We start from the raw sequence: 12828 nt of genomic DNA, 5'->3' as shown, positions 1-12828 counted from the left end.
CTGGGAGCCTTCTGTATTACTAGTGTTCAATATGAAAACTTTACTCGAGCAGCTAATTTGTCCAGACAATTGTCTCATTACCTAGCAGGAGAATGGTCAGAAGGATTTGATGAACTTCTCGAGAAGTTGCGAGCAGCGGTAGCAGCCATCAACTCAACGCGTGTGGACATTTCACTGACTGAAGGACTCTCCTCCTGGATCTCTTCGGCCTTCTCTTTCTTTAAAGAGTGGGTGGGAGTAGGCCTGTTTGGTACAGCCCTGTGTTGCGGATTAGTGTTCATGCTCTGGTTGGTTTGCAAGCTCAGAGTTCAACAGAAACATGACAAGGTCGTTATTGCCCAAGCACTTGCAGCCTTAGAACAAGGTTCATCTCCCGAAATTTGGTTATCCATGTTAAAGAAATAGCCAGCAAACAGATCCCTCAGCCGTTGCATCCCAAGGGCTCAGCCCATTGCACTGGGTCGGTGAGGAGTATTAGCCTGGCTGGTCTTGTCTGTGTAGCTCTGGTACCTGAATTTGAGGCAAACAGCCCTTGCACCCCTGGGAGATGACTCCATTGCACAGGGATGGGTGTTTGCATTTCTTTCTGTTTCCCTTAGCCCTTGCACCCAGAGGACTTGTTTCCATTGCACCTGGTAGGGTAAGGGAGACCGTCTTAAACTATTAGTCCTTGATCGCTTATTCCCCCATAATGGAATTTGCTTGATCAGGCTTGAGTTTGAGTCATGATTGGTACCGAGCTAGACAGGCCAAGGACAGGTCCATCTTTTCGTCTCCAGGCCAGCTGCCATTGGTCCCAATGATGGGAATAGGTTGATGCCATAAGCCAGAAGCACACCACTAGCTGTGAGTCCACCCCATGACGGGCATTGCGAGTGGCCACAACCTGGGGCGCACATTAAGAGAATGCCAGGTGTGGGTGCACAACTCCCGCTGCCTAAGACAGGGAACTCACTTTTCATTGGTGCTGGTTATGGATTCACGTCAGCTAGCCTAAGACACGGGACATTGGCCAGTGCCTGTGATTCTTATTAAAACAAAAAGGGGGAGATGTGGAGAGCCGTAGTGGGCAGAGATGGCGCTGGCATCCGATGCTCTCCTTAATCTTAAAACTTAAGATTTACTGCCTTTGTGCAAGGGAAAAAGAGCGCCAATTCACAGCCCATCCCGGGGCATATATACATTTATGGGCAAAGCGCCAACCAGAAATGTACACGCCTCTCCAGGGGGTATAAAAACAGTGCCTTCTCGGGGCCTGGGGTCTTTTCTCTACATCATAATAAAGAACTGCAGAAGGACCTGGTGTCTGCGTGCATTCTTGCTGGCGAGATAATTGTCCGAGGGACAGTCATAGACCTTGTAAATACGTAGGTAGCCTTGGCGGATAATACCAACTTAGATAAGGACAAGTGAATCTTAAGCAGAGTCATAGTAATCTGTCCCCTGAACCTTCACCCAGCCAATACCCTGTTCTGAAAGATATCTGTACTCCCCCTGAATACCCATGCTTCGGTGTCGTCCTCTTCCTCATGTCCTGCCTTTTTGCGTTTATAATCCCTGTGTGAATAAGTAAAAATTATGATTTGCTTTAAAAAATAAATAAAAATAAATTTTAAAAAGAACATAAAAATAAAGGATACTATATTTCATGTATTTATTTATTATTAAATGTATTTAAAAATTAAAAAAAAGAAGTGAAAATGGGCTGACTTTAAACTCACAGTGCCTTGTAGAAAGGGTGGTATATACTAGTATTTAATGCAAGTTCTTATGATGAGTAAATTCAATACAATAATTAAAGTGCCGGATCTGTTCTTTGGAGAAATTTATCCATTCTAGTCACAAGAATAAGCATGCAAGGTATTAATATGCTCTGGGTGTCTTTTTGGAATACACTACCACCTTACACACTATTTTTTACTCATTTTTGAAGAGGCTCTTGGAAAAAAAAAGACACAGAATAAGCAGAGAGCAGAGAGAAAAAAGTTACAAACACCAAACACGTCTTCTTCACGTTCAGTTCAAAGTGTAGGCTGGCTCCTGAGTTCCTTTTTTCCCACTGAACTGTCAGCAGTGAAGTAGAAAGAGCTTTAAGTCTTTTCTCCCTTCCTCTCCTTGTTATCTGCTGTGAGTGTCTCCGTTAGCCTGTCAGAAAGCAGGCAGAGATCAAACCAGGGGGACCTGAGCCTTCTAAAACCCAGATGATGCCCCTAAAAACACAAAGCATGAGTGAGTCCAGCACCATAATCAAGGGCTATGCCTAAGAGGTGCCACTGCAGATAAACTACTGAGTTATCTAAGAAACAAAATATTCACTTCACAAAACTACAGTTGTGTGAGCAATGGCCAATGGCATTGCTTCACTTAATTTGGCTTTCTGAGAGGTGAATCCTGACAGAGATATGAATACCTAGTCAAACAGTTGTTGAATTCATGCACTCAGGATGATATATGTAGCAGGAAAAGGGAAGAGAATGAGGCTCAAAAGGAGACTTCAAAAGGAATTCTTTGAGCACAAAAGACAGCTCCTGAACTAGAAGAGTTAGGTAGAAAATGGAGAGGAAAAATCTGTGATTGGAGGACAGAAGCTTTGAAAGGATCACGTGGGGAAACTGAGAAGTTCACATATACTCATAGACAGTATCAATGAGACTTTAATCATTTGCTAACTTGCCAACTTTTTCTGTGAGATTTCTCTTTGCTACCAATCAGTCATTAGCCAGGATGACTTCACTCAGAATACTTTCCCAGTTCTACGATAGATGAACTAATTCAAAATTAATGAAATATGCACATTTACCAGTGCGTTAGATAGATATTGATTTGTGAGGCATTAATTTATGGTGTTCCATTAGATAGCTCATAGAAAGCACAGAAACCATAAAAGGGATATTTACCCACTTAACCTTAAGTCGAATATTAATCAGAATCTATGAAGTTAGATTTTTTATTTTTATTTCTTTTAGAGAAAAAATGAGTTAAAAAATAATTTTAAAAGGATGTTATTTGAATTATCAAAATAGAGTAAGAATCACTTGTGTGCCAAGTGCAGTGATACCTACCCTACTTGTATTCTATGCATTTGTAAAACAGGGAGGAGAATCCCAAATTTAAGGACATCTAGGATATATAGGTAAACCTGTCTCCAGGCAAAGCCATCATAATTGCTGGACTGGGAATGAAATGTAAAAGCATATATTTGCTATTTCTTTTATGCATTGTATTTTATGTAGATACCTTTACTATCTCTAATTTATGTTTTTATTGTAAAAAAAATGCTCCCCTTCACAACAAGTAGAACTTTGAAATGGAAACTTAACGGTTGTTTGGAAAGTCAGTTGGATGGTGTTTTGCTGGGGCAAACACGTGAAGGATCCTTTCCTTAAAATGGACACAGTTGTGAAAAGCTAAGGCCGACTTGTGAAGGAATGTTTTGCTGAAGCAAATACGGGAGAGAGGATGTTCTGCTATAAAGGACGTATCTGTACTTCAGTTTCCTCTCTCTCCACTCCTTCCAGTCCCTCCCTCTCTATCCCTCTCTCCAAGATCCGTTCCTCCCTTTTTTCCCTTCAAAAATGAGCACACCTCCTGAAGATATCAGACCAACACGGCACAACAGTTTAAAATAAGAATAGGCACATACTCTCCTACTAAGGCTGGTCAAGGGAACTCACTAGGAGTAAAAATGTCCCAAGCTCAGGCAAAGGGTCAGACAACCCTTATTCCCACTGTTAGAAATCACATAAGAATATGAAGCTAACTTAAACATAAATTATTGTGCAGAGAACCTTGCCGAGACCCATGAAGGTTCCGTGACTGCCACTTCATTCTCTGAATCTCTGTGAACCCAAACCCAGCTTAGTTGAGTCTGTTGGCCACTTTCTTTTGGGTGTCCTTGACCTTTGTGCACCTACAATCCTTCATCCCTGTCTTCCACAAGATTCGCTGAGCTTGGCGTAGAGTTTGAGTCTCTGTGAGTCTCTGTTATCTGTTCCCATCAGTTGCTGGATGAAGCCTCTCAGATTAGGCTAGGCTCTAGTCTATAGGAATGATTTCATTTTATTTACTTTTTTCCTAGTAATGTTTGGTGCTATCCTAGGTCTCTGGTCTATTCAGCATCTGGTTATTGTCCAGGAAGACAGTATCAGTCAGACCTGAGCTATTTTTCCATCTCAGTGATATCCATGCCTTTATTCGTTGAACGCCCCTAGTTACTTAGCCTCTCTGGGTCTGTGAATTGTAGTATGATTATCATTTGCTATCTTGTCATTAAAGAAAATATTAAGTATGGTCACATCACCCTCTATTAAGGAGAATATAAATTATTTTAGCAACAGTATAGAGAGATAAGCATTTAAATTTAAGGTTTTAATTTGAAATATCTCCTAAAACATCAGTAGTTATAGAAACTGTAAGAATGGTGTGTGTGTGTGTGTGTGTGTGTGTGTGTATTTGACTTTTTAAGTGGTTTAAAAAATTTAATATTTATATACCAATAGAATATCTATTGCATGAAATTTAAAGATTAAATAAACAAGAAAAAGGAGGCCACAAAGGCAGAGAAGAAATGAATCCTATGCGAGTTAAGGTTAGATTCATTTAGATGAAAGCATACGATCTAAACCAGTTTCTTCTTGCTGAAGCAGATAGGGATAATGTGGTATTGACTCCTAGTCTTGATTTAATGTTTTTTTCCTAAATGAAATGAAAATAAATCTCCACTTGACTGTAGTGAAATACTCAAAAAAAAATTAAATACTCATATTTGATAAGCTATCTCTCAGTATACATTTACTTTCCTTTCTATGGTCGTTTGCTTCATGGATTTCTGTGATGAACTTCCTCAGAGATTTTAGTTTTCATCTCTGAAACTCCATATTCAGTGTTATATGGCCTCATACTTCTCATTCCTTTCCAACTTATAGATAATAAGCCTTGACTAAAAGTCTTTTTTTAAATAGAAGTTAATGTTACAGAAGTCTATCATACTTCATTTTTATTTATTTCACCTTTATTTTTAGGTCACTTTTGCCTATACTGAATCTATTTCAGTATTGATTTGGCCTTTCCATAATAATCTTCAGAGATTCAAGTGACTATTTTGTCTTTTATAGTGTCTTATAATGCTTCAAAAATTTGATATATGTTTAATGAAACTTTAATCTTTTTCTGTGTGAAATATAGGTAGTACAGAGTTGAAACAAAAACCATGCTGGGCCCCTGATCAGGAAGAGATTCAAAGAGTGAATTAAAGTCTTTTCTATCACAAAGTAGACTGTACCAGAGGGAAGACAGGAAGTAAGAAAGCCTCTATAATAAGGCCTGTGGCTAACATAGCTCAGAACACAGAAGTGTAATGAGACATTTTCCAAGGTTACATTTAAATTTACCAACTCAACACTGACTTTTTTTCTTCATCTGATGTATTCTGTATTCCTTTTTCCTACATTTTAATTTAAATGGATATGGAATTATTGATATTTATATTAACAAAAGTCTGTCCTGTGTTGTCAGTTACAATAAGTTTTATCGTGATTATATTGTTAGAATTTATAGAGAATATCTTTTGAAATATTTTTAAACAGAAGTTCAGATGAGGATGCATCTGTAATTTGATTTAGTGTGTATATGAGCTGAATGATTTCTTATCTAACATCCAGCCCCTTCAATAGTTGGCCAATCATAGGAACCTTACTTCACCCATACTGAGGCTATCATTTGATTAGTCAAATAAATCCACATGAAGCAAATGCCCAGCACTACATTTCCAGATGAGACAAAATAAAACTGTAAGAAAGACCATATTGTGTTTCAATCTGAAAAAAAAAAAAAGAACTTTGTGGAGTTTGTAGACTGAATGCCACCTGATTATAAACTATCCTTTTCTCCAAATAAAAAAAGTTTGATTTTATCTAAAACCAAAGTATTTTGAGGCATGGTCTGGTGTGTCTTTGTGTGTGTGTGTGTGTGTGTGTGTGTGTGTGCACTCCTACCTATCAAGCACAAGATTAGTGGCTGCAGCCGTGTAAGGATCATACATCAGCTCACATTTTGAATTATTTGCAATAATATAAATTTTTCTTTTATTTCTTCCCTAGAATGCTTTACCTAACTTTTCCTACTTTTCTCCTGACACTTTTTCTTTTCTTCATCTTTCTGTAGAGCCTCTCTTGCTGCCACGTGAATGCTAGCTGGCCATGTGTCTGACATGCAGGGCAACTCTGGTCACGTGCTTTCCCCTCACACATTCACTTGCCTCCTCCAGACAGCTGAGGTTCCCAGCTTGCTTGTCCTAGGGATTTCTTTTAAAGTTTAATAAAATTGTCCTTGTGCTTCTATTTGAGCCCATTCTTAATTCATACTTTAACGGGACTAGGAACTTTTGAGAGGGTTCCTGAGTTTCCTGTTTCACCACATCAACTGATCCTCTTGTGTTTTATACGTTGATGTTCTTTCTCGCCTCTGCCTTCTGCTGGGGCAGAAGTTCAGCTTGTCTGCTCCTCTGAAGACCCCACAGACCTCCAGAAGATCAGCGGCATGCAGGGTAACAGGTAAGGGACTCTCACAAACAAGCACAGCAGCTGGGAACTCTGAGAAGCCCAGCAGACTCGGGATCCATTCCTCCTGCCCCGAACTGTGGCATAGATACTCTCCTGGATATAAATTTAGACTAATTCCAAAAAGTCATCATACGTATTTCTTTTCTTTTGGGGCTCATTAAGATTTATGCCTTGTTATCCAACATCGTTATTTCATATATTTCATATGATATGGTATTTTTATACGAAAAGATAAATCTACTTCAGGTAACATCAATTTGACATTAAAAGATATAGCTTCCAGTTTTTAATCTTTTCTTATTGATATATTCTTTGCAGATTGATGCCATGCAGAAATGATTCGATGTCTTTTATTCCTGTAAAGTAAATAAATATAGACAGCTTTGAAACCTAAAATACATGGCTTCAACTATGTTTGAAAACAAACCACTTTTCCTTTAAAATTTTTAGATTCTTTGTTTAAATGACCCAGATTTTATTACAGCTGCAGTAATAACTACCATTACTAATGTGATTATAAGCTTCTTCTGTGTTAATCTTCAATTTCCTACTGGGTGATGGTACTTTGGCTTACTGTGAAGTGATTCTTGCTTAGCATTTGACATTGCTGGATAATAACTCTGCAGCTTGTTGTGTTTGCTGTGTTTTGTTCTCAGCAAGAACATGGCAACATTTCTATTTTTGCTATACATTCCTTATTTTAAAAAACACTGAAAAGGTTGTATATTAGTCTACATACAATCATTATATACATAATATGTCACTTACATTTTTCTCTCTTAAGTTCATACTTAACTCAGAAAACAGTTTTTTCAAATGGATATATGTAGTTTTTTATGCTATGTAGATACATAGATCATTGTCAAATAGACAAGAGATGGTGTCATACCTCCTGAGAGGAATACCCTTAACTTCCTCTGATTTCATTAGAGGAAGAACTTAGATTGAAGAACTTCTGGTGTACCTCTTGTTTCTAAATAGTAAATCATGAATAAGAATATCCCTATTTATATTGAAAGTGGTCCATGTGACTCTTGGGACTAACTTTTTAAAAATATGTATAGTAAGAGAAAAAATGGTCATAAATACCTAAGAGAGAGAATAAAATTTAAATATAAAGATGTGATCTCACCAGAGTTAGTCAGATGTGCTCTTGAGCATAATAAAATTTCCTTTTGGTAGATTTGCAGCCTGTAATCTGTGAAGTCTAATGGTTACTATAGAAAATAGAAGTATCTGCTTTCTAATTATGTTGAGTCAGTAGATACTTGTTTCCAGAGCAGCTCAGCAACAAGCTAATACATAGCTTTCAAGGATGATATACTCCTATATGGGAGGCCCTATGTCTATTACCTCAAAAATGTAGCAAAATGAAGGCTACTTCCTGTTGCTGTTGTCCCTCACAGAAATAAAATATGGTACTATATTCACAACAGAGAACAATGTGTTTTTTCTGTTTGGGAGATACAGTTTTTTAAAAAAAGTGTTGTCTTTCTTTAAATAGCAGACAACAGATCACGAATGTGTTTACATTCTGCCTGTGCTTATATATAGTCTGCCAAAAAATCTTGTCTCCATAATGTTGGTAGATTTTATCACATATCTCAGAGGGGCCATGGAATTTTAAGTAGAAAGATGGAGAATGTTACTTCTACCTTGAAAGCTACTGAAATATCAGTATCAATACCAGAACAGACCCTCTCTCCTTGTGTATCTTCCATGATCAGATTTATCCTATAAAATTCAAGCATATACTCCGTCAATTCCTACTTTTGATTGAGGCATAGAAGCAGCACACATTGCACTAAATTTTCCCAAAGAATTCTTCAACATATGACTAGATCAGGCTTTCCTCTTTTCTAAGATGACCTATATGTCAGTATCCCTGTTTGTAGTCAGTCACCTTAAGGATTGTTGAGAACAAAGAGGTTCTAAGATGTTGTCTACTTGCCTGGATTTTGCTAGAGTGTGGTGCCTGGATCAGAGATGAATCATATTGTTTATAACAGAACATCAAAAAATGAAATTTATATTGCTTTTGGTTCCCTTTGGTTGATAAATCCCATGCAAAAGTTTAAACAATGGAAGAGAACATATTTTGGATTTGTACACTAGCTCCCAGTTTTATAAAGCAAAAATATTATTGCATGTTGTAGAGTACTTTGTTTTGATCCAATCAGAAAACCCCTCTGTCTTCTGTTCCTCAATCCACTGAGATGTATTATAAGAATATTTTTGATGATAATAATCTTGAAAAAACTATCAAGAAATATATATAAGCATTACAGAAACTACTCTCCTTAGAATGCTTTCTGAACCCCTGTCCTAGTAAATGAATCAAGGAAAGATTCACAAAAATGGGCTAGCCCTTTAGGCAGAGTTTAGAGTCTACATTCCTCACTTCAAACAAGAGTCCTGATATAAAAAAGCCCTGCTCTTTTCCTTTGGGGATCATTACATAAGAGTGAGTCAGAAAGAAGCAGACGAATGGAAAGTTTTCTGTGAGATTGTGACCTTAAATGTCAGAGAAGCTATGGCCTTGAAGTCTCACCAACATTCCTGCCTAGACTTGACCTCCTGAAAAAGTATGATAGCAATAGACTTACTAATGATCAGAAATGAGGACTGGGACTGTCACAAAAGAGAGATAAAGTACTTAATTTGAAAAGAAGAGACAAGAAAGACATAGTTTAAAGTTTACTATATTTGTATCTGTAAATGTCTTAAAATTGAGTGAGAAGCAAATATAGAAAAATTGGAAGGATATGTGTGTGTGTGTGTGTATGTGTGTGTGATATATATATATATATCATCTCAAGTTTTCATGTCTTGCATGCACACACATATATATTCCAAAACTTTTCTATTTTATATATATATATATATATATATATATATATATATATGATTATATCAATTTGATGTTCTTGTGTTCTTTCTGTTTGCTTTTTATCTTTAATGAATATTGCTAATAATGTAAATAATGAAAATATGAGTAAGTCAAGACATGCAACCAAAACTCACCACTAAATAATCATTAATGGAATAATGAAAACTAATGATATAAAATATTAATTGGCTTTTCTTTTATCATGAGAGCATGAACTTGTAGAGTCTCTTTCAAAACTACAAGAGGCACAGGTTCTAAAGAAAATTCTACCACCTTTGATGACCAAGATGTGAAGAACAGAAATCTTTTAACTTTTGGCAACTTCAGTGCCTGCTTTATTGTAAAATCTCAAAGGCTGAAAGTGAGAGACAGACATGTTCTTGAACTTTGTAGCTGATAAACACTTTATAGAGAAAAGATTTTTGTGTTCTGCCTGTGAAGCCTGACACCTTAACATGGTCATGACAAACTCTCTCATTCATTCCCAGCATCCAGAATAACTGTCAGCAACTTTGCCTCAGTGCCAAAGATATGTCAAGAAATAGAAGATTTATCATTTCTTTCTCTTCCCACTACATAATTATCTTGCCTGGTTTTGTATTTCCCATCATCCTCAACCCTAACAGAACATGAAAGATAGAAGTGCCAGAAATAGTGAGAGGAGCAATTTTTCTCCTTCAATAGATATAGAGGAATAAAGATAAGTATGTCTGCAGAGTTCATGGCATCTGAATATGGATTTATATAGTTGGATCTAGCTATTTAAAACTATACAAAGCATTTCAACTGTTTCTGAATTTCCAGATAGTAATGTCACGATAATAAATCTCAACAACAATTAAGCTAAATATAAACAATTTGTTATATAGACAAATATAAGTTAAAGTTGAAAATCTTCAGAAAATTCCGCAGGATATTCATCTATGCCTCTAGTTGGATAGAAAGATAATAATGATACTTGATATGAAGGAGTAATCTGTGAATCAGTAAGCAAATATTCACCTAATATGAATTTAGATTCTTGTCGTGTTAGATAACCTTCTAGATGTTGCTTATTAGTAACAAACAAAACCTGAATTCTGTCCTCAGGAGTCAGTATTTTCATAAATTAAAATGGTGATATATGGCATGAAAGAGGAATTAAGCATATATTATACCATTTTTCTGATAATTAATAAAATTATAATTTAGTAATTATTGCATTAAAGAAATTAAATAAATGAAAATTACTTCTCATATATTATAAAATTTAAATGAACTTTAGAATAAATTGTTTTCCTTGCATTTGAGAAGAACTGGGTGATTACTATTTGCAGTAATTATACATTGTATGATTCATTTTACTTAATATTAACATCTAACCAATATGAAGAGAAATGAGAGACCAACAACACAGTAGAAATTTCACTTCATATTATTGAAAACATTAACATACAATAATATAGCTACAAATTTCATCAAAGAGTCTCTTTCTTTTTCTTTCTACTTTTTATTTGAATATGACTGTCTTAGTTAGGGTTTCTTTTTCTTTTTTTTTTTTCAGTGATCCCCTGCTTCAGCTCTTTATTAATACATGAAGTTACAGAAATACTGGTCAAAATACAGTAGTATCTTTTTTTCTGTTCATTTGAATTTATTTGAAGTTCTAAACAAATCAAAAGACAGAGAGACAGTATCCAAATCAGAAATGAAAAGGTATACTTAACAACAGACACAGTGGAAATTCAAAGAATCATTGGGTCTTAATTCAAAAGCCTATATTCCCCAAAATTGGAAAATCTTAATGAAATAGAATATTTTCTAGACATATATCACTTACAAATTAAGATCATCAAGATCATGTAAAAAAAATTCCCAATATGCTTTCGTGTCATTTTAATTAAATGCAAGTATTAAGGTCAGTTCTAGGTTGAGCAACTAGCAATTCAAGAGAAGCAAATTAGTCAAGGATCATGCAAGACAATAAACACAAATAGTCAAAGAACAAGCAAGGCAGTATCATCCTGATAAGCCCTTAGAAACTATGATTATGGGAGACTGGACTTTGACTATGATCACTGGACTTTGCTTAGTTAAGATTTCCATTCCTGTGAAGAGATATCATGACCACAGCAACTCTTATGAAGACAACATTAAATTGGTGCTAGTTTACAGATTCAGAGGTTCAATCCATTATCATCAAGGTGGGAGGATGGCATATCCAGGCCGGCATGAGACTGAAGGAGCTGAGGGTTTTACATGTTCATCTGATGACCTTTAGGAGAAGACTGGCATTTAGGCAACTAGGACAAGGGTTTTACAGCCCACGTCCACAGTGTCCCACTTTCTCAAACAAGGCTATACCTCCAAATAGTACCACTCCCTGGGCCAAACATATTCAAACTACCACATTCCACTCCCTGGCCCCCAAAAGCTTCTTCAAACACATGATTCTATGGGGGCCATACCTAGCCATAGCATAATAAAAAATACATTTACTCCAACTTCCAAAGTCCCGATAGTCTATAGCAGTCTCAACAATGTTAAAGTCCAAAGTTAAAATCTCTTCTGAGATTTATCTAATCACTTAACTGCAATCCCCAAAGAAAGACAAGAAACTAGCTAGCCAACTTGAAACTTTTCATCTTCATGTTTGATGTCAAAGTAAACTTCAGATCTCCAATTCCCTGTTCATCTTTGTTGAGTGCAATAAACTTCTTTCTCTAGGCTGGTTCTAGTCTCTGTTAGCAGATTTCCTAGGCACTTATCCCATGTCTCTGTCATCTTTAATATATTGGGGTCTCTAAGTGAACTTCAACATTATAGAGCTTCTTGTTTCAATGTCTGGGATCCATACATGATCTTCTGGGCTCCTCCAAATGACTTGTGTCATGTCTCCAGCTCTACGTTCTAGTATTCTAGGTTCTGGTTGACTCCACTCCACTGCTGCTGCTGTCCTCAGTGGTCATTCCACGGGTCTGTCATCTCTAATACTCTTTGTCCTTCTGCTGCAACTATGCTTCACTAATACCCTCTCATTTGTTCTCTTCATGGTGCCAAGCCTCAACTTCTTTGCATGTCCCTTCATTCCTGGGACATCAATTGCAACTGAGGCTGCACCTTCACCAATGGCCTTCTATGGCATCTCAGTGACAATCCTCAGCTGCTCTCCATGATTCTTTTATACCTTCAAATCCAGTACCACCTGGGTGACTCTTACACATTACTAAATAAAGCTACAACATGGGTACAACTTTGGCTATCTCTGGAACATAGTGTCTTTGTGATCTCAAAAAACACTTCCCAGAAGATTTCACCTCAGTGTTGCTGTACTCTTCTTAATCATCACTAATTTCTTAGCTTCACCTAACCAGCATCAATTGCCCCAGTAGTCTCCTG

The sequence above is a fragment of the Grammomys surdaster genome, unplaced genomic scaffold (assembly GCF_004785775.1).
Source record: "Grammomys surdaster isolate TR1022 unplaced genomic scaffold, NIH_TR_1.0 126153, whole genome shotgun sequence".
Classification (NCBI taxonomy): Eukaryota; Metazoa; Chordata; class Mammalia; order Rodentia; family Muridae; genus Grammomys; species Grammomys surdaster.
The sequence above is the reverse complement of the archived record's forward strand: the minus strand, read 5'-3'. Positions refer to the sequence as shown.